Source organism: Eucalyptus grandis, chromosome 10 (genome assembly GCF_016545825.1).
Source record: "Eucalyptus grandis isolate ANBG69807.140 chromosome 10, ASM1654582v1, whole genome shotgun sequence".
Taxonomy (NCBI): domain Eukaryota; kingdom Viridiplantae; phylum Streptophyta; class Magnoliopsida; order Myrtales; family Myrtaceae; genus Eucalyptus; species Eucalyptus grandis.
In genome coordinates this window covers 9,649,176-9,669,539 of record NC_052621.1, presented here as the reverse complement: position 1 = coordinate 9,669,539, position 20,364 = coordinate 9,649,176, and the positions used below count along the sequence as shown (strand labels likewise).

Here is a 20,364-nt window from a genome sequence, read left to right as displayed (position 1 = left end):
TAAGAGAGACCAAGTCAGCAATCTTCGCCCCGTTGTCAAATCTGAAGTTTCAATCTTGAAATTTCCTGTGAGCATTGAAGTTCTGAGCAAATCTAATCATACACCCAAAAAAAAAAAACAACAACAATAACAAACAAACAAACTCAAATATCCTGACTTTTAGAGTGAGGTTCGGTGATAGATGGCGATTGAAATTCCAAGTATGATCGTAGAGGCTATAGAGACGATTCCATAAGAATCTAATCTACTTTTCTTTGTTGCCTACTCTCCATGACTGTAGTCAAAAAGCTACAATCGAAAATTATCAACTCATGTGTAGCTTTTCTTTCTTCTTTCTCTTAAAATTTATCGAGTTCATGGGTATCTATTTAAGTATATTTTATTTGAAACAATTCAATTTTTAAGACACTAATTGTGTATAACATTCGAGCAAGCAGAGCATTGAATACCGCAAATTTCCTCAATGTGTAGGTTTTGTCTGGAGCCGCTCGAGCCATTTGACCTCAGTGATGAACTCTAGCCCTCGTTGGGGATAGGTAAGGGAATTACATATTGTTTTGATAGGTGGTAGTTGCGTACTTCGAATTGTTGATTCATCGCCAAAGATGGCTTAGAACCAATAGTTCATTATCTAATGCATTTTTCCATTCTAATACTCCATCCGAGAGTTATCAGTATTTATCAAATCCGTTCCTATCTAACAGAAGGCTATTGGATCAAATGACAAAGACATTGTTGAGAAAAAGATGGCTTTTCTCGGATGAAATGAAAATCGGATTCATGTAACAATAGAAATGTTTTCCATTACTTAGCCAGAAAAATATGTGGCCATGAAATAGGGATTAAGTGGAACAAAATTGACTAAGTGGTAGAGCCATAGAAACACATTTTTCTTCCCTATTTTCGACCTTTGCTCCATGGAACAATATGCTACTATTGAAACAGTGTGTTCATATTACGGCCCAAGTCCATCAATTCTTATGCATTTTGATTTGAATTGTCGATGCGTTTATATCATGGCCCTAGTTCATCAATCCTTACGCATTTTGATTTGAACCGTTGGTATCAAAATTTGTTGCAAGTGTGGATGCTCTCTATCAATCTGTCCGGTTGAGGTTATGTTGAATTTCTTACGATTCAACTAAAGATCCGCTTATTCAATTTGGGAGGGGAATTTCTTACTCAACTAAAGATCCGCCAATTTGGGCGGGGGGAGGAGCGGCAACCCACTTGCAATATTATGGGTCTTGAGTACCTAGGAATTGTGGAGTTCTAGTTAAAAGACTTGTTTTCTTTGTGGATATTAATGATGCATATAATTTAGGAGGTGGAATTAGTGTTTCACAGATAGTTCTCGTACAAGAAAAACTTTTGAAACATATTATTTGAGGAATTATTGGGCATTGTATGTTCTTTTTCTATGGTTATTTATGATAATTAGTGAGGGATTAAACAACGTGCTTACATTCGGGTTTGGCGCGTTCTAGTCGAGTATAACCAAAAAGAGCAGAGTACAGCAAATATTTAAATCTTTTGAAGTGGCGTAACGGTCAAAATGCAAGCTAGGTACTAAGGGCTAATGCAAACCTAATATTGATTAATATAATAGACTTTGTAAATGTCTGATTCTGCAGGCTATCTTTTTCTCCTTATGGGCTTTGGCAACTGAACATGCTCAAAAATAACTGTAATGGTCTGTCCATCAAGGCCATCCATCTCAACGAATGGAAACACCATTCTTACATTCACGAAAGAAACTCAAAGTAATGTCGACACTAATTATGATCAATATTACACCTCAAAAGTCTTAAAACATGAGCAAAAACATAACAAGTTCGTCCAATAATAGTAGAGATCAATTTTAAATCTTCAGAGGATAGTAGATGCTAGACCTATAAGTGAATTCAGCAATTAGGGAAGCTGTGACCCATACGACAATAAAAAGAACCACCAAAACAATTGGGATAAACTCAGTGCCCACCATGAGAGCAACGGACCAGCTAAATATTAGCATCGAAGCAACCAAAGAACATTGAAGAAGAATCAAGCTCATAATCATCTGTCGTGGCAACGAGTGGAGGAAATCATCTACAGTGTGGCGCGAAATTGTTATTGACAAGAATATCACAGCCGCACTGAAAGATAAGATCACAATTGCCATGGCTATCATGAATACAGTCTTAATCCTAGGGATTGGAATTACAATAATGTTGTTGTTGCTACCTCCAGGTATAGAAAAAAAACCGCAGCAAAAAGTATCGTCACGATGAAACTCGCAACGGCAGTACCGGCTATTGTTGATGCCATCTTCATTCATTGTCCCGCCCCTTTAAGCATATCTTTGCGATTTTTAAGAAATTCTTCTCTGAATGCTTGTGTAGTTAATAATGGAAATGTGATATCTTCTAATATTTTCAGAAAAATAGAAAGGAGGCCTCTTAATATAAATGTAAAATCAAGAGAATGAAACATAATTACGGTGAACAAACCTTAAATTACTGCAACTCCCTCTACAGAATGAGAGCCTCTCTAGTAACATTTGCTTGTAAACTTACTTGGGACAATTTTATTACATAACTCATCAAGCTATGGTGCTCCTTCGTACTTTTACTTAAATGTTGAATTAACTGCGGTGTATTGAGCAATCTAAAGGAATCAACATCTCTTGTTTTCACTACTGCTTTTATTAGTCATTCTGTTAAATTTTCCTGCCACGTCAATTCTGGATAATATTTCAGGCATAACTTCAGGAGTTGGAAAATTTTAAAATATGTGATATTAAGGACAATCCTTGAATTCAATGAGGGATCAAATACTAGAGTTTCTTTTGAATTTAAAGATTGTCCTTAATATCGCAAATTTTAAAATTTTCAACTCTTGAAGTTATGCCTAAAATATTATACAGAATTGACGTGATAGGAAAATTTAACAGAAGAACTAATAAAAGTAGTAGTGAAAATAAGAGATGTCGATTCCTTTAGATTGCTCAATACACCGCAATTAATTCAACATTTGAATAAAAGTGAGCGCCACAGCTTGATAAGTTCTGTAGTAGAAGTGTCCCAAGTAAGTCTACAAGCAAATGTTACTTGAGAGAATCTCATTTTGTAGAGGGAGCTGCAGTAATTTAAGGTCTGTTCACCGTAATTATATTTCATTTCTCTTGATTTTACATTTATATTAAGAGGCCTCCTTTCTATTTTTCTGAAAATAGTGGAAGATATCACATCTCCATTACCAACTACACAAGCATTCAGAGAAGACTTTCTTAAAAATCACAAAGATATGCTTAAAGGGGCGGGACAATGAATGAAGACGGCATCAATAGCAGCTAATACTGCCGTTGCGAGTCACATCGTGACGATACTTTTTGCTGCGGTTTTTTTTTCTATGCTTGGAGGTAGCAGCAACTGATTTCAATTACTAGGAATAAGACTGTATTCATGATAGCCATGACAGCTCTAATCTTATCTTTCAGTGCGGCTGTGATATTATTGTTAATAATAATTTCGCGCCACACTACAGATGATTTCCTTCACTCGTTGCCACGACAAATGATCGGCTTGATTCTTCTTCAATGTTCTTTGGTTGCTTCGATGCTAAGATTTAACTAGTCCGTTGCTCTCATGGTGGGCACTGAGTTTATCCCAATTGTTTTGGTGGTTCCTTTTATTGTCGTATGGGTCACGGCTCCTTTATCGTATGGGTCACGGCTCCTTTAATTGCTGAAATTTGGGAATTCACTTATAGGCCTAGCATCTACTATCATCTGAAGATTTAATATTGATTTATACTATTATTGAACGAACTCGTTATATTTTTGCTCACGTTTTAAGACTTTTGAGGTGTAATATTAACCATAATTAGTGTCAACGAACAGTCATTATTTTGTTATAACATAACTTTGAGTTTCTTTCGTGAATGTAAGAATGGTGTTTCCATTCGTTGAGATAGATGACCTCGATGAACTGACCATTATAGTCATTTTTGAGCATATTCAGTTGCCAAAGCCCATAAAGAGAAAAAGATAACCTGCAGAATCAGATATTTACAAAGTCTATCATGTTAATCAATATTATATTTGCATTAGCCCCTTGCATTTTGACCGTTACGCCACTTCAGAAGATTTAAATCTTTGTTATACTCCACTAGTGGAGTTCAAGTTAAAAGACTTGTTTTCTTCGTGGATATTAATGATGCATATAATTTAGGAGGTGGAATTAGTGTTTCACGGATAGTTCTCGTACAAAAAAAACTTTTGAAACATATTATTTGAGGAATTATTGGGCATTGTATGTTCTTTTTCTATGGTTATTTATGATAATTAGTGAGGAATTGGACAACGTGCTTACGTTCGGGTTTGGCGTGTTCTAGTCGAGTATAAACCAAAAAAGAGCAGAGTATAACAAAGATTTAAATCTTCTGAAGTGGCGTAACGGTCAAAATGCAAACCTAACATTCATTAACAGAATACACTTTGTAAATGTCTAATTCTTGAGGTTATCTTTTTCTTCTTATGGGCTTTGGCAACTGACATGCTAAAAAATGACTATAATGATCGGTCCATCAAGGCCATCCATTTCAACGAATGGAAACACCATTCTTACATTCACGAATGAAACTCAAAGTCATGCCGTAACAAAATAATGACTGTTCATTGACACTAATTATGGTCAATATTACACCTCAAAAGTCTTAAAACATGACTAGTTTGTCCAATAATAAAAGAGATCAATTTTAAATCTTCAAAAGATATTAGATGCTAGGCCTATAAGTGAATTCTCAAATTTCAGCAATTAGGGGAGCTGTGACCCATACGACAATAAAAGGAACCACCAAAACAATTGGGATAAACTCAGTGCCCACCATAAAAGCAACGGACCAGCTAAATTTTAGCATCGAAGCAACCAAAGAACATTGAAGAAGAATCAAGCCCATCATCATCTGTCATAGCAACAAGTGTAGGAAATCATCTGCAGTGTAGCGCGAAATTATTATTAACAAGAATATCACAGCCACACTGAAAGATAAGATTAGAGCTGTCGTGGCTATCATGAATACGGTCTTATTCTTAGCAATTGGAATCACAATAATGTTGTTGTTGTTGCCTCCAAGTATAGAAAAAAACCACAGCAAAAAGTATCGTCACGATGAGACTCATAACGGCAGTACCAACTGCTATTGATGCCGTCTTCATTCATTATCTCGCCCCTTTAAGCATATCTTTGCGATTTTTAAGAAATTATTCTCTAAATGCGTGTGTAGTTTGTAATGGAGATGTGATATTTTCTACTATTTTCAGAAAAATAGAAAGAATGCCTCTTAATATAAATGTAAAATCAAGAGAATGAAACATAATTACGGTGAACAAACCTTAAATTACTACAACTCCCTCTATAGAATGAGAGCCTCTCCGATAACATTTGCTTATAGACTTTATTTGGGACAGTTCTACTACATAACTCATCAAGTTATGGCGCTCCTCCGTACTTTTACTCAAATGTTGAATTAGTTGCGGTGTATTGAGCAATCTAAAGGAATCAACATATCTTGTTTTAACTACTGCTTTTATCAGTTCTTCTGTTAAATTTTCCTATCACGTCAATTCTGGATAATATTTCAAGCATAACTTTAGGAGTTGGAAAATTTTAAAATCAGTGATATTAAGGACAATCCTTGAATTCACTGACGGATCAAATACTGGAGTTTCTTTTGAATTCATAGATTGTCCTTAATATCGCAGATTTTAAAATTTTTCAACTCCTGAAGTTATGCCTAAAATATTATCCAGAATTAACGTAACATGAAAATTTAACAGAAGAACTGATAAAAGCAATAGTGAAAATAAGAGATGTCAATTCCTTCAGATTGCTCAATACACCACAACTAATTCAACATTTGAATAAAAGTGAGCGCCACAGCTTGATAAGTTCTGTAGTAGAATTGTCTCAAATAAGTCTACAAGCAAATGTTACCGAAGAGGCTCTCATTTTGTAGAGGGAGCTGCAGTAGTTTAAGGTTTGTTCACCGTAATTATGTTTCATTCTCTTGATTTTACGTTTATATTAAGAGGCTTCATTTCTATTTTTCTAAAGATAATGGAAAATATCACATCTCCATTACCAACTACACAAGCATTCAGAGAAGAATTTTTTAAAAATCGCAAAGATATGCTTAAAGGGACGGGACAATGGATGAAGACAGCATCAACAGCCAGTACTACCGTTGCAAGTCTCATCGTAACAAAAATTTTTGCTATGGTTTTTTTCTATACCTGGAGGCAACAACAATAGCATTATTGTGATTATAATCGCTAGGAATAAGACCGTATTCATGATAGCCATGACAGTTCTGATCTTAACTTTCAGTACAGCTGTGATATTCTTGTCAATAATAATTTCGCACCACATTACAGTTGATTACCTCCACTCGTTGCCACGACAGATGATGATGGGCTTGATTCTTCTTCAATGTTCTTTGGTTGCTTCGATGCTAAGATTTAATTAGTCCGTTGCTTTTATGGTGGGCACTGAGTTTATCCCAATTGTTTTGGTGGTTCTTTTTATTGTCGTATGAGTCACAGCTCTCCTAATTGCTGAAATTTGGGAATTCACTTATAGGCCTCGCATCTAATATCATTTGAAGATTTAAAATTGATCTCTACTATTATTGGACGAACTAGTTATGTTTTTGCTCATGTTTTAAGACTTTTGAGGTGTAATATTGACCATAATTAGTGTCAATGAACAGTGATTATTTTGTTACGGCATGACTTTGAGTTTCCTTCGTGAATGTAACAATGGTGTTTCCATTCGTTGAGATGGATGGCCTCGATGGACCGATCATTATAGTCATTTTTGAGCATGTCAGTTGCCAAAGCCCATAAGGAGAAAAAGATAGCCTCCAGAATCAAACATTTACAAAGTGTATTTCTGTTAATCAATGTTAGGTTTGCATTAGCCCTTGGTACCTACTTGGCTTGCATTTTAACCGTTACACCACTTCATAAGATTTAAATCTTTGTTGTACTCTGCTCTTTTTGGTTTATACTCGACTAGAATGCGCCAAACCCAAAACCCGAATGTAAGCACGTTGTCCAATCCCTCACTAATTATCATAAATAACCATAGAAAAAGAACATACAATGCCCAATAATTACTCAAATAATATGTTTCAAAAGTTTTTCTTGTACAAGAACTATTCGTGAAACACTAATTCCACCTCCTAAATTATATGCATCATTAATATTCACGAAGAAAATAAGCCTTTTAACTTGAACTCCACCATTCCTAGGTACTCAAGACCCATAATAAATCTATTTTCAAATGTGTATTTTTCATTTGATGAATACATATCCTTTAGATTTTTAATTGAATTAAATTAAATAATTACATAATAGTTGAGAGCCTATTCATATTAATACTATGATCTCAAAATGATATACTAAAACTATCATTTTTTATACTTCCAATTTAGAGAATTCAATGATAGATGAGATAAGGTCCTTTTTTCTGTATATGACATGGCATTTCGTGTACCTGAGGCAATATTCTAGAATGATATTTTGAGCCACTTATACGAGGTGCATGACAACCTGTTCCAAAAATAGTTTCTGGAACAGAAATAGATTTTTCTATTTCTATTTCTAGAAGAGTTTCTAAGCAAAAATAACCATTTGATAACGACACAAAATTTCTTCCTTTCGGATGGCAGTGGACCGACGATCGCGGGGATGGACGGCCGGCGGCCTCGGCGGGCGGCCGGCAACCGGTGGCGGCGGCGGCGGGTCGGCGACCGGCGAGCGACGGCGGCCGACGACCGGCTATCGGCCGACGGTCGTTGACGAACAATGAAAATAATTTTTATTTCTAATTTCTATTCCAGAAATAGAAAATTAGAAAATTTTAGCTTCTGATTTCTCTTCCAAACAAATTTCTGGAATAGAAATCTATTCCAAAAATAGAAAAACTAAATAGGTTTATCAAATGGATTTCTCTTCCAGAAACCGATCTGGAATAGAAAAACTATTTCTAGAACATAAATTTTGGTTATCATGCACCTCCTTAACTACTGCATCATCATGAAGAGGAGAGAAGAATCATTTCAGCAATTAAAAATTGATGACGAACGCAAAGATGCATGTTTGAATTTAATTATGTTAGATATGTTAAAAAAAACTTGAACCAATCAAACTCCATGACCTGAAATCCAAATCTACAATTCTCAATAATTCTACTTGGTAATTTGACATTGAGTTTGACTTTTGGACTGACTTTGCAAATGCTATATCAAATAATACATGATGATTTAGATATTAATCTGTATAGATAGATGTAATCCTTGCCCCTAAATTTTTTTTGTCAATAAGATTCATGAATGATATGCTTTCTATCATATTAGTCCATTCATTAAACAAATTAACAAAAGTACCTCGAGCCATCTTTGTGTTTTCGGAGTTGTCAAGTGATGTATTGACCAAGCATAGAGGGATGCCTAAAATGGAAACAAATAGTGTAAACACCATAAGTTACTGAAGTTGTACAGATTCAACAAAAGAAGTGCAAGAAGTACTTACATTTGTATATTAATCTTTCACACAAATTGAGCCTAGATCCGCTGTAGAAAAGATGTGGCATAATTGCTAACTGATTTATAATTTCCATTGCCATCGTTGGGCTGAGATATTTGAGAGCTAAATATAATCCTACATCTTTTAAAACACAAGAATAAAATAAAAGTTAATTCAAGTTAACAGTGAATGAAATATGACAATTTGTGAGTATAAAAATCCTACCCGAATGGCCAGCAAAAATAAGGTTCCTCATGGCATCATCAGATAGTGGGGATTGTATAAGACTAACTAAATACCAAAGAAGCTCCTTTTCTATTGTAACACTTCCAAGAAAAGTCAATGAGGTAGTATCTAATGCTGAGTTCCTGTCCAGTATTGCCTTTACTATTCTCAATTTCCCTCCCTTGAGGGCAACTTTGAGGGCCCTATGCAAAATTAGATGGCAATCTTCTTCAAGGATGCGATATACCAAATTCTCAATCATCTCATCTTGTCCTACTATAACCACAACATCTAGGGTTAGGGTAGTATACTGTTGATCACTTGTGATTATAACATTAGCCATCGCTACTTTAGAATCTCGATCGATTATTTGATTGACAGCTCTCAAATCACCTTTCCTAGCAACTTCAAATAGTTTCCTATATACTACATTCACGCACCTTGTTGCCATAACTGCAAAAGTTACATATTAAATGTCTTCAGTCTTTTGCACTAGTTTTTCAGGTCAAGTGTAACAATTGCACCTTCTCAAAGTTCGCATTAAACTCAATGCAAAAGAGGGACAATCTTTTACTCAACATAGTTTTTCTACGAGCGAGTTTGTTTACCTAAAAAAACATCTTCTTTATATAGCTTTCTCAATTATAATTCAATTTATTCTTAATTAAAATTTATAAAAGATTAAATTTGAATGTTTGTGTCAGCATTTATATGCAATGATTTAAAATGTTTCGGATTAAAAAAAGTTGAAACGCATGAAACACAAGATGCAATGAAAACCGTTATAAATTTAAATCGACATACCGTTAGTGGGATTGCAACCTTCATGGGCTGTTTCGTCAGTTGCCATGGCTTCCGAAGATATCTCCAAGGAAATATCTTTAATACCAAAAAAAGAAAAGAAATGAACATAAATAATTTTAGAAAAATTAATTATCCTTTGTATGATTTAGATTATCTATACATGTATTAAACTTAGATGATAAACCATTCACACAAAAAAAGAAAAAATTACTTACAATAAACTTACTGTAGATCCTGAGTTTTTTTCGAGATAGATATTATAACATGAATTAGTTTGTGGGATCCTCTAACTTATCATGTCTTGGACAATGTGTTTTTAGTGAGTTTTTATTTCTCGTTGCCATTAATCTTATCCACAATATCATTCATAAAATAAATAAATAAATAAAACTACATATAAAATTGATGTATTTTCACAATTTCACTTAATAATTACAACATAACTATACGTAAATGATAATAAATTGATTAACTTAATCATATCGATTTCATCACTATACAATTAATCTATAAGTTACAATCGATATATAATACAAGTTCATAACGATATTACTATTAAACCGATGCATTGCATAGATCTTTTCTTAATAAAAAGTACATCAATTAAACTTTATTGATAGAATTAATGGTTGGAAAGGAAATTATCTAATTTTTGTACGAAGTCCATATTATTCTTTCTTTTTTGGGGGGCAAGAGCATCCACCATCCATGTATCGTGGACAATGTGTTTATTGGTGAATTTTCTTCTTTAATTTTATCTTTACACTTTGTCAAAGTAGGGCAACGTTCTCTGTTTATCAGCTACTTTTTGCTCACAGCAAAATTACTTGACTTCTTTTCTGGAAATGACTATAGCAAATTGACAAGTTCGAGGATCATGAATCTTATGTAGTCCCTTTACTCAATATACATTTTTTTTATGAGCTAGTTTGTTTACCCTCTGGAAGTAAAAGGGTGTTCTAGAGTAGAGCATCAGTAGTTGCTCGCTAGTCTTGTGTAGCTGGTCTTTCGTGAACTTAAGTTGAATTCTTCTTCTCCACAGTTGGCAATCCTTGGTCGTCGGTGGCTGTTACAACCACCGGCCCTTGACCACTTGCTTCCATCCTAACCGGCGTCAACCTCCGACGGCCACAGACTCCGGGAATATTCACGAGGACAATATCAAAGCACCAAGCAAAGCAACCGAAAGTTTTAAGAGATTTGGAATCGATGGGAACGAAATGTTTTACTGAGAATGCACTCAATAATCAAGAACAATCGTGCACTGAAAGGAACAAATTTGAATGCCCCCTAAACAAGTCAGAGTCTGAGACCAAGCTGGACGGACTTTGTTCGGGCATTTCTTCGAACACGTAATGGGCAACGCGTTGGAGAGTGAATATGGACTTCTTCAGAGCTCGAACTCACACCCAAACTCAAGAAATCAGCGAGCAAAGTTTAAACTTAAGAGAAATCGACTCATTCGGGTCTGGCGCGGATGAGGACTAAGGAAATCGAGCTTGCTTAGCTCTCTAAAATCAAGCCGGACGCAGCTATAATAAATAAAATAAAATAAAGGAACGGGCACCCAATCATAGGCCCCTACCTGGCTTGGCGACAACGTCCGGAAGCCGGTCTTAACACACATCTAGTTGTGGCCGGCCATCTTAGTGTCGCCAAGCCGGGATCCTTGAGAAAACAACGGATCGAAACCAAAACTCAACTCACCAACGTCGGAGGACGTAGAAGAAGGGGGGAACTGCAAGCTCCATTGCACTGGTTTGCGAGGATGCCTGGACGACGCTTAGCCGAGGCTAAATTTCAGCCCTCTCACTCGAACTCCCCTTCGGATCTCTCTCTCCGACCCCCCTTTTTCTCTCTTGCTCCCTCTCCCTTTTAAGCTTGGCCAACGACAGGTGCGCATTAGGGGTGTCAATGGGTCGGGTCGGGTTTCGTTGTTACCCGACCCGAACCGAAACACAAGGGCCACACACTATGACCCAACCTGGACCGACCTGAAACACATTAGATGGTTCGATTCGGGTCGGGTTGCTAGGTTTCCCACTTTTTTTTTTCCTGGGGTTCGGGTTGGGATGGTATTGTCAGTAGGGTTAATACCATTAGGGTCTGTTACCATATTGGTCTTCAAAGTCACAGAAAGCTATGCTCATATTTATAGTTTTTATGTCATGTGCATATGTCAATGCAATAGTTTTGTTTTTCCCTCGTTTTGTTCTAACTTTTCACGAATTGTTGGTTTTTTAATGACTAGGACAACTCCTCTTTTTACTCTTTTTCAAGAGTTAAAAGAGTCTCAATTCAAGATGGAAGATCTTGAATCACATAATTTTTGCCTCTGGAATGTTTTGTTCTTCAACTGGAGCAGGAATTGATTTTGCAAATTTTCTGGAGCACGTCGTGGGGGGTTGAACAGTCGATACCATTTAATTCTGAAAGTGCATCTTTAATTCTACCAATAGGCCAAGAAAATTCTAACCCAATGTCCTTGAGATGGAGTTAAGTGTATCGCTGGTCTCTACTCAGAAAGACAATATTATGTCGTGAGCAAAGCCAATAAAAGATCTAGTGATAGAACAAAATTCCAATGTATAAAACGCATTGTATTGCATCATTATAGCATATAAGGGAAACGCACATTATGGTGCAAATTGCAAAGCATGCCCTCCATTACAAGCTTCATGCACCAATTCAAACACAGCAAGGTCAAACAGATTGGGGAAAGATTCAGTACTCACCCTGTCTCAACCCAAAACTTGACTTATCTATAAACCCACACTTACATTTGTAAATTTCTGTCAAACTTTACAGATGAACGCATAATAGAACTTAACCTACTCACCCTGTCTCCCCAATGGTTCTATTGATTTCTCTTGCATTTTATATCTAAAAAGCGTTCGACTATATTCTCCTACTGCTACTGTGTATGCAGAATGTATTTTATCCGTTTCTTTCATTGCGGAAGCACATTAATCGTACATTAAGCAGAGGGGAAGTGGTATTCTTGACTAGCGTGCGTGGCGATATTCATAAAGTTCCATTTTCCTATAGGCGGCTCTCTTCTGTGGATTTATGTGCTATTTTGATGCATGATCTAGCATGATGTTTCAATTAGCTTGCCTGTCCTATTATCAGCAAGATCAAAGTCAGTAAATGTTGCTGAACCGATCTACGACGCACCCAAGAACCCAAACTGAGGACGGAACGAGAGGGGAACCCAGCGCGTGCAGATGAATAATTGATGACACCATAGAAGACAGAAACTAAACAGAGAGCCAGAACCTGCATACGGAAATACATCAAATTCAAAAGCACATGACAGACAACATCATGGGTAGTCGAGGTAAGAAGAAATATTCGATGGCGACGCAAAGAAAGATTGAGATGTGAAACCAAAACACATCTAGATCGTCAAGGTGAGAACTTTGCCAAAAAGCAGAGGCTGAACTGGAAGCACGAAAAATGAAGCAGAGAAATTTTTCAGAAGAAAGGAACAAGATGGACACAACAAGACACATGCAAGAGGCGAAAAAGATGACATTTTTTTTCCCCTGTTAATGGCAGAACAAGGTGCCGAAACCGATCAAATGCAGAAATCAGAGAAGAACGATCCAAACCCACTCCGAAAATCCCAAGAACTCACATGTCATTGCCAATGCCGAGGTTGAGCAGAGCGTAGAGCGAAACAATCTGCGAATCGAGATCCGAAGAATCGAGCATTCCCACCAACGGCGGGATCGCCCCGAGCATCGGGAGCGTCGTCCTCGCCTCGGAGTCCTCCTTCGCGAGCAGCCTCACTTGTCCAATCTCCCACAGAACTCGAACCCTAAACGTCAAAATTTCAGCTCGACCGAAGGGGAAGGGGAGGGGTTTCCGGCGACGATCGACTGATCCGGCGGCGGCTAGGGTTCCGGCGTTGAGACGAGGGGTGGCGACGGCGACCGTATGTGTTTGACTGATTGGGGTAAAGATCAGAACGTGTTTGGGTTAGTTAACTTGTTTGGAATTTGAAACTAACGTATTTTGGGTCGAACAATGTTCGAACCTGACGAAACATATTTCTTTACTTATTTTATATCTGTTATCCGAACAATTATAAGATCTAAAACATGTACTCAACCATTGCTAACACTTAACACAGAGGCCTACCTGATTCGACGGGAAAGGTGAAGACGTACGGAAGCTCACGAACAACGACCGACCTCGGCCAAAACGCTCCTTCGGCCTCTCTCTCGGATCTCTCTCTGGAATCTCTCGAAAAACCTCTATCGAGCCCTCCAGCAGAAAAACCAAAACTCCCAAACGTGCCTTCTCAACCTTTATCCCCCTCTCGGTCCTTTTCCTCTCTCCTGCATCCTCGTTTCGTATAATCCCCTTTCGGCCAATGTCCTCCCAGCTTAGTCGCCACCCTTCTGTCCGAAGCAGAGAGAAAAGGAGAGGGGGAAGAGATGGAAAGCACGAAGAGGAAAGAGAATATGAGACAAAGAAATAAATGCGTGCAGAGCTGGAGAGAGATAGAGAGGCAGAGCGCAGGCGGTTGGTGTGTGCAGTGCAGGCTATTGAGAGAGAGTAGTGTGTGCAGGCCAGTGAGAGGAAACTTTTTTTGTGCATAAATTCGTTTGCTGGCGAGCCAGCCCCACATCTCCACGTTTCGCCAGCCCCAATATTTTTTCAGTCGAATCGCTTTTCCCTTCGAGAAAAATAAATGCGAGAGAGGCCGCGAGTCCTGCAAGAAAAGTCACCCAAAAGCATACCACACAGCATGGACCAGTGACCACCCCCCATGTCCGGTATTTGAGCACGGTGCGGTGCTTCAGGGGCGGGCTGCGGCGGGTTCGTTGGGCAGCCGTAGACCAAGCCGGCAGGGTCAGGGTCGGTTTTAGAAGTAGAGGATCTTTGCTCGAGCAAACGTGGAAAGACAGAATCGGAAAGGGATGTGTGGGCCGATAGTGTTTAAGTAATGGTAAGCAAGGACTCCGAATTGGATTAGAATTTAGATCCGATTTAATTACTTAAAATGAAATAACATGTTATCAATTCAACGAATTCAAATACCCTTCCAATCTTAACATTTAAATCAAATCTTATCCTCAATTGCATCAAAATAGACGCACCAAAACAATGACAATGGAGGGGGAAAAAAGATTTCAAGATAAACATGGATGCTCGACTTCTTTCTTCTTTCCTTTTTTCTATTTTTGCGGGAGTTAGAATACAATATGCATATTCTTTTAATGTTAGTCACACCAAAATAAAATTTTAACACTCACATTTATAGTTTTTTCAATCATAGGTACCACCAAGGATTGAATTATTTCTCACAATCTAATGTAGAAATTTCTAAGGACGATATTTTAGTCGTTTGGTTGATGCTTTATAAACATAGGCATCACCCATAATTTTTTTTTAATTGAGTTTATATGTAAATGATATTCATAACTTATGATATACCAATCAAAGACCCAATGAAGGGAAATAACCTTTGTCCAATGGTGAAGGAATATATAACCAATGTCCCAATTCCTAGAACTTTGAACTTTACCCAACCCTTTTAGATATTAAAAAGACACAAATTTTGGCATTTTGGATATGTGACTTATTGAGCAAAAGGTCAACTTTTTCCCCCTCGAATTTTGGGAAAAATACCAAAAAAAAATTCAAAACATATTGTATTAGAAAAATAATTCAATCATAAACCTTTTCATTAGATCAATTCAATCATAAACATATTGTATTATTATCAATTGAGTTCATTCATCCAATTTTGATTAAAAATCGCCGACGTGGACGCCGGTCTTTTTTTTTTTCTTTCTCATGCACATGGCTAATCAAGGCGCAAGCAATTGAATATATACTCCCAGGCTTGTGTGATGCTGGGATGCATGGGTTTATCTTTTAAAGCTAACAAAGGTTCGACCAAAAAAAATAAACAAAGCTAACAAAGGCATTCAATAGTTAAGAAACATCCGTGGAAAGCATTGCTATTGATGATTTGTGGATCTAGAAGTATTTTAGTTATGCTTTGCCTGAATATGAATACCTTGATATCAAGCTGTGAAAATTTAACCGAAAAAGGCCATTAAGTGCACCACTTTTCTCTCTCTCTCTCTCTCTCTCTCTCTCTCTCTCTCTCTCATGGAAAAACTTGCGATTAATTGAGAACTTCAGCTAAAGATGCATTTTCCAGTTTTCCTAAGAATCGACAACCTCAAAATAAAAGTGTACCCTTTTCACAGCTATGAGATCCGTGGAACACTCTCAAGCTTAAAACGCCAAGAAAATAAGAATGAAAGATCTCCATAATGCACAATTATTATTTTATCAATTCGACAAGTGACCTCTAATTCCTAAGTTGAAATCTCCTAACTTACCAATCAATTGCACGAACCCTAGAAATTAACATCTTACTTTTTCTACTTTGTATATATTAATATTCAAAAGTGAAAGGATATACTTTTAATATTAATATTGCAGATTATATATGGATAATTAAAATAATGAAAAATACAAATGAATCTATTCCCACAAAAGTACGTTTTAATGGTCCAATTCTTATAAAAGTGTCCTAATTTCTTGATGGACCACTCAATTCGACTTTGTGTCCATCCCAGCTACTTATATGGTATATTCGTGTGATTAAATTATTTCAATTTGTAAAATTGCAAAAGCTAAATATGAAAATTTGGTTACGATGGCTTAATTATACATTTGTCCATCAACAAGGTGTTTTTTTTTTTTTTTTTTTTGGAACCAACGAGGTGTTGACTTATGTGACAATAGATGACAAAAGAGTATGCTCCTCTTCTTAGAATTTGAGGTTCAAATCTTGTTGGAATTTTTTTATAGTAAAAACTCGAATACATCGCACCGTGCGGAGGAGTGTGCTCTCAAGACCACCTGAAAGGGTGGACTAGTTGAGATATATCATAAGAGCTGGTCCAGGCACCAATTAATCGCTATACCAATGAAAAAATGTAAGCGGTATGCATTAATTACTTGACATACCAATGACAAACCTAAGCAACCTAAGTTTTTAAATCAGATGACAACAAACGGATGTTATTCGAAGAATTTTAGCATTTTTAGTCTTCGCCGCTTATAATTTAAGTCTAAAATCTTCGGTATCTAATGACTTAATCCCTAAACCAACACCACAAAGACTCAAAAAATAAATAAATAAATAAAATAAAACCAACACCACAAACATCGTATTTCTCTAGCTCCCAACTTCTCACGCTATTATACTCGCACTACAATCTCCGTTTCTGTCTCTTGCAGTGCTCTCCCCGTTATAGCCATTTTATTTCTGAAGTGTGTATAAAATCGCTCTTCAAAGACCTAAATGATCATCAAGATGAAACGGTTTCAGGAAAAAAAAAAGAGGCAAATGAACCAGCACAGAATTATCCACATCCCTATGAAACCCATACTGCTCGCGAGTCGTGATTCGGTATCGATCTCTAGCTCATTTAGAGAATGTCTCATCTTCAACGAAATGCAATCTCGATGGCGATCCATCTTTTGTTATAGCAAACGTAGCAACAGTTTTGAAATGGGCAACCATGACCGGAATTCTAACGACATTCTAACAAATGCAGCATACTAGTAAGAGAATTAAATAAGCTAGTAGGTGATAAATGTTTATGATTACAATGCATTAGCAACTGACTTGCTAAAACTGGATTCAACCATGGATCTCTACTTCAGATAAATTTCAGTATTGTAATCCGTAAGGGCTAAACCATTGGAAATGGTGATGGTGATAGTACCTCTTCAGTATCACCTGCAGTTCCATGGTAACAACATCAAAGACCAACCTCAAGAATAAAAAATGCTATGCATGTTAATGTCCTAAAACCCAAGAACTCTGTCAAAGAGAATCAGTTACCCAATCTAGGCTTGCCCATCCCACTCTTTGTAGAACTCTTCCAGATACTCGAGCATGAACTTGTGCCCCTTCTCGGCTCTCCTTTGTCCAGCCTAAGCATTTCAAAGCCCCACACAATCAGAAAGAAGGTATATTTTAAATGGTCATCTATCAGCTCTTAAAAGAATGTAGCAATCATTGGGAAGAGGAAGCATGTGGAATAACTACAAAAACAAATACCAACAAAAGTTAGGTCCCTATATACAGGAAACCCAACTTTTTTACCTTTGTTTTCATAAAATCTTTCAGCTTCAGAAGTTTCTCATAAAAATGATTCAAGGTAGTCTGCTCCTCTTTTTCATGTAGTTTTCCTGGGAAAGAACAAATCGTGGCTGGATGGCAGGATCGTGGAGAACTCTGTTTCTGCTTCCCCCAAAAGCGAAGCAACGAGCTATTCCTGCACACGACCTTACGTCATACAAAAGTATCTCAAAACCAGTACAAGGCAGATGCAGTTAGAAGGCAACAGATATGCATTAATTTTCATGACAAGGTGTGCTTTTTTTCTTTCAGTCACAGACAGAGAAGTGAATGGAGCAAAAAGAACAGCTCATAAAACCAGTCAAGGAAGGACACACGACTAGCTTATATCGGTAAACGTCACATGGCATCATTCAACTTTCTGAATTTCTCAATTTCTAACACTAAAATTCAATTAGACAGGATTTTGAATAGTAAGTAAGGAAATACTACTCAAGATTTCTTTATTATTACCTATGGCCCCAATGGCATCAAGACGATCAGCATCCTGCACGACCCCAAATTCTGGAAATACTTCAGTTTCTGCAAGCCCCTTAATCTCATTTTTGAAACCTGACCATGTCAGAATCTGTCATATAAGTTTTCACACCAATATCATGGATACGTAATTTCTAGTGGACTTCCCAATTCCAAAAAAACAAAGGATAATCTTGACATAGTGATGTTTAAATAAAAAATAACTGATGGAATGATATGACCATCGAAGAGGGTCTTTGAAAATAAACTATTTAAGTGTGACTAGACTTGCTAAACTGCTGGTAAACCATATGAATAATCTGATGAGCCATAAATATGCTTTTCTTCTCTCTCCGAACAGAGTTAATTATACGACACAAAACTAATAAGCAACTAATTTAATTACGAGTATCTCCAGATTTACTATAGCACCCATACACAAACCATAATTCCAGCCACACCTACACTTACACGAGTCACTGAAGAACATGTTTATATAATAAGGACAACATATTCACATTAGCAACCATAAATCAATGGGCGGGGTCTATTAATCTAGGTACTACAGTCCAATCTCTTCCTGCATGATGTGATTACCAACGAAACCTCCTCCAATGGAATAATTGTTTTTCTATCTGCAGATATAAATATTTGATATTGAGGCTGTAATAAACCATTTCACAGCTTCATGATGACATTTCCAGCAAAAGAGAAGGCGTTCCACAAACCAAGGTGAATAAGATAAAAGGTCTATGTCTCATGCTGCGAGCATAGCACGTACCACAAAACATCATGCGCAGAAAATTTACATATTTAAGCGTCATACGCATAATTGTACTGAGTTGAATTGACAAAGACACAGTCAAGTAAAGGTAGAGCAATCAAAAACTCCAAAAAAATCACCCATTCCCCTTCTTATATAACTGTTGAGAAGAAAAAAGAAACCCTTACCCATTCCCCTTACTATCTTTAAGATCTTGATCTTCTTGCTTTCCTCCACTCCCTGTTCCTCAAGGAAATTCTCGACACTCTTTTCCTCGAATGGATCTCTACATGGAAAAATAGAAACGCGGATGGTGACAGTGAAACGCTGAATTAGAGAGAAGAAACAACAATTTATTAGCATAGCAAACAAAAAGCATTGCAACATGCCCATACCTTTCCTTTAGTTGCATATGTGACAAAGTATAAGATAATACTCGAGGATGAAATGCATATAATGAGCAAACATACTATGTATCCATATGATGCAAAGATGGGTTCTCGGTGAACAATTACACTCAAAACAATACTGTGCAATCTTACTTCTATGGCTGATCAAGAAGTAAATCCAGACCTTAGATACTTGTAGACATCAGCAATGAGAAACTACTATTAAAAATAAGTTCTTTCTCAACATAAATTGTGGAATATCCTAAACTTGATCGTTAAGCACACGAAAGCAATGCCACAGTTAATTATGTGCATGCACAGGAGTTAGTTCAAAGGACCTTTATGCAAAAGGACTGGCAATCTAGGTTCGGATAATTAACAGACATGTAAATGCATTTAGTAAAGGAAAGGGGGAGAGTTTCAAGTCATCTCCAGACTGCTTGTAGCACATTTTTTTGTTAAAAAAAAAAAAAAGTATAGCCACATCATTTTAAGTTCAACGCCTTAACTCCTCAGTTGGAAAAAGAGCACGAATGTCAAAGTCAGACCGGTTATCCTACTCGTGATTGTGTAAAAATGCAGTCTTCAAGTGTGTGTGTGTGTGTGTGTGTGTGAGAGAGAAAGAGAGAGAGAGAGAGAGAGAGAGAGAGAGAGCTGCCGACCGATATCATGAAGAAGTGCAGGAAGCTCCACCTGCAACACAATTCACAGATTGTAAAGAACCAGATAGACAAAGGAATTCAATGCCGCTCAAAGCAAATTCAAGAGGATCAATTAAGCGGGGGGTCGCCCTCGTTTCTGCAGAAACTTCACCGAACACAAGAAAGACCCTCAGAAGAGAACGAATCCGACGGGAAAAATAAAAGGGTAGTCGATAACGGAAGAGAGAGGGAGAGAGAGAGAGATCAGGCGTAAGCATACGGACGATTTCCATAGAACCCGGGTGGGCATCGAGGCCCTCCTCGCGGGCGAG

The 20,364-nt window shown here is 37.1% G+C and overlaps 1 protein-coding gene, 1 long non-coding RNA gene and 1 other non-coding gene across 3 annotated transcripts in view; all 3 read right to left on the bottom strand.

Moving 5' to 3' along the window:
- Positions 1–10,457: 10,457 nt before the first annotated feature.
- Positions 10,458–14,200, bottom strand: LOC104421608. Its single transcript, XR_005546922.1, has 3 exons — positions 13,745–14,200; positions 13,239–13,550; positions 10,458–12,877 (listed from the first exon to the last, which is right to left on the bottom strand). It is a non-coding gene; the product is annotated as an uncharacterized LOC104421608 (long non-coding RNA).
- Positions 14,201–17,195: 2,995 nt separating this feature from the next.
- On the bottom strand, positions 17,196–20,037 carry LOC104421606. Its single transcript, XR_005547136.1, has 5 exons — positions 19,191–20,037; positions 18,237–18,335; positions 17,748–17,919; positions 17,484–17,575; positions 17,196–17,378 (listed from the first exon to the last, which is right to left on the bottom strand). It is a non-coding gene; the product is annotated as an uncharacterized protein YpgQ (transcript).
- The window catches only part of LOC104421604 (uncharacterized protein YpgQ), a 35,382-nt gene continuing 32,213 nt past the window's right edge, over positions 17,196–20,364 (bottom strand). Inside the window, exon 8 of the mRNA XM_039303962.1 lies at positions 17,196–17,378. The gene's annotated coding sequence lies outside the window, so the exon portion shown is untranslated. The remainder of the gene's footprint in view (positions 17,379–20,364) is intronic.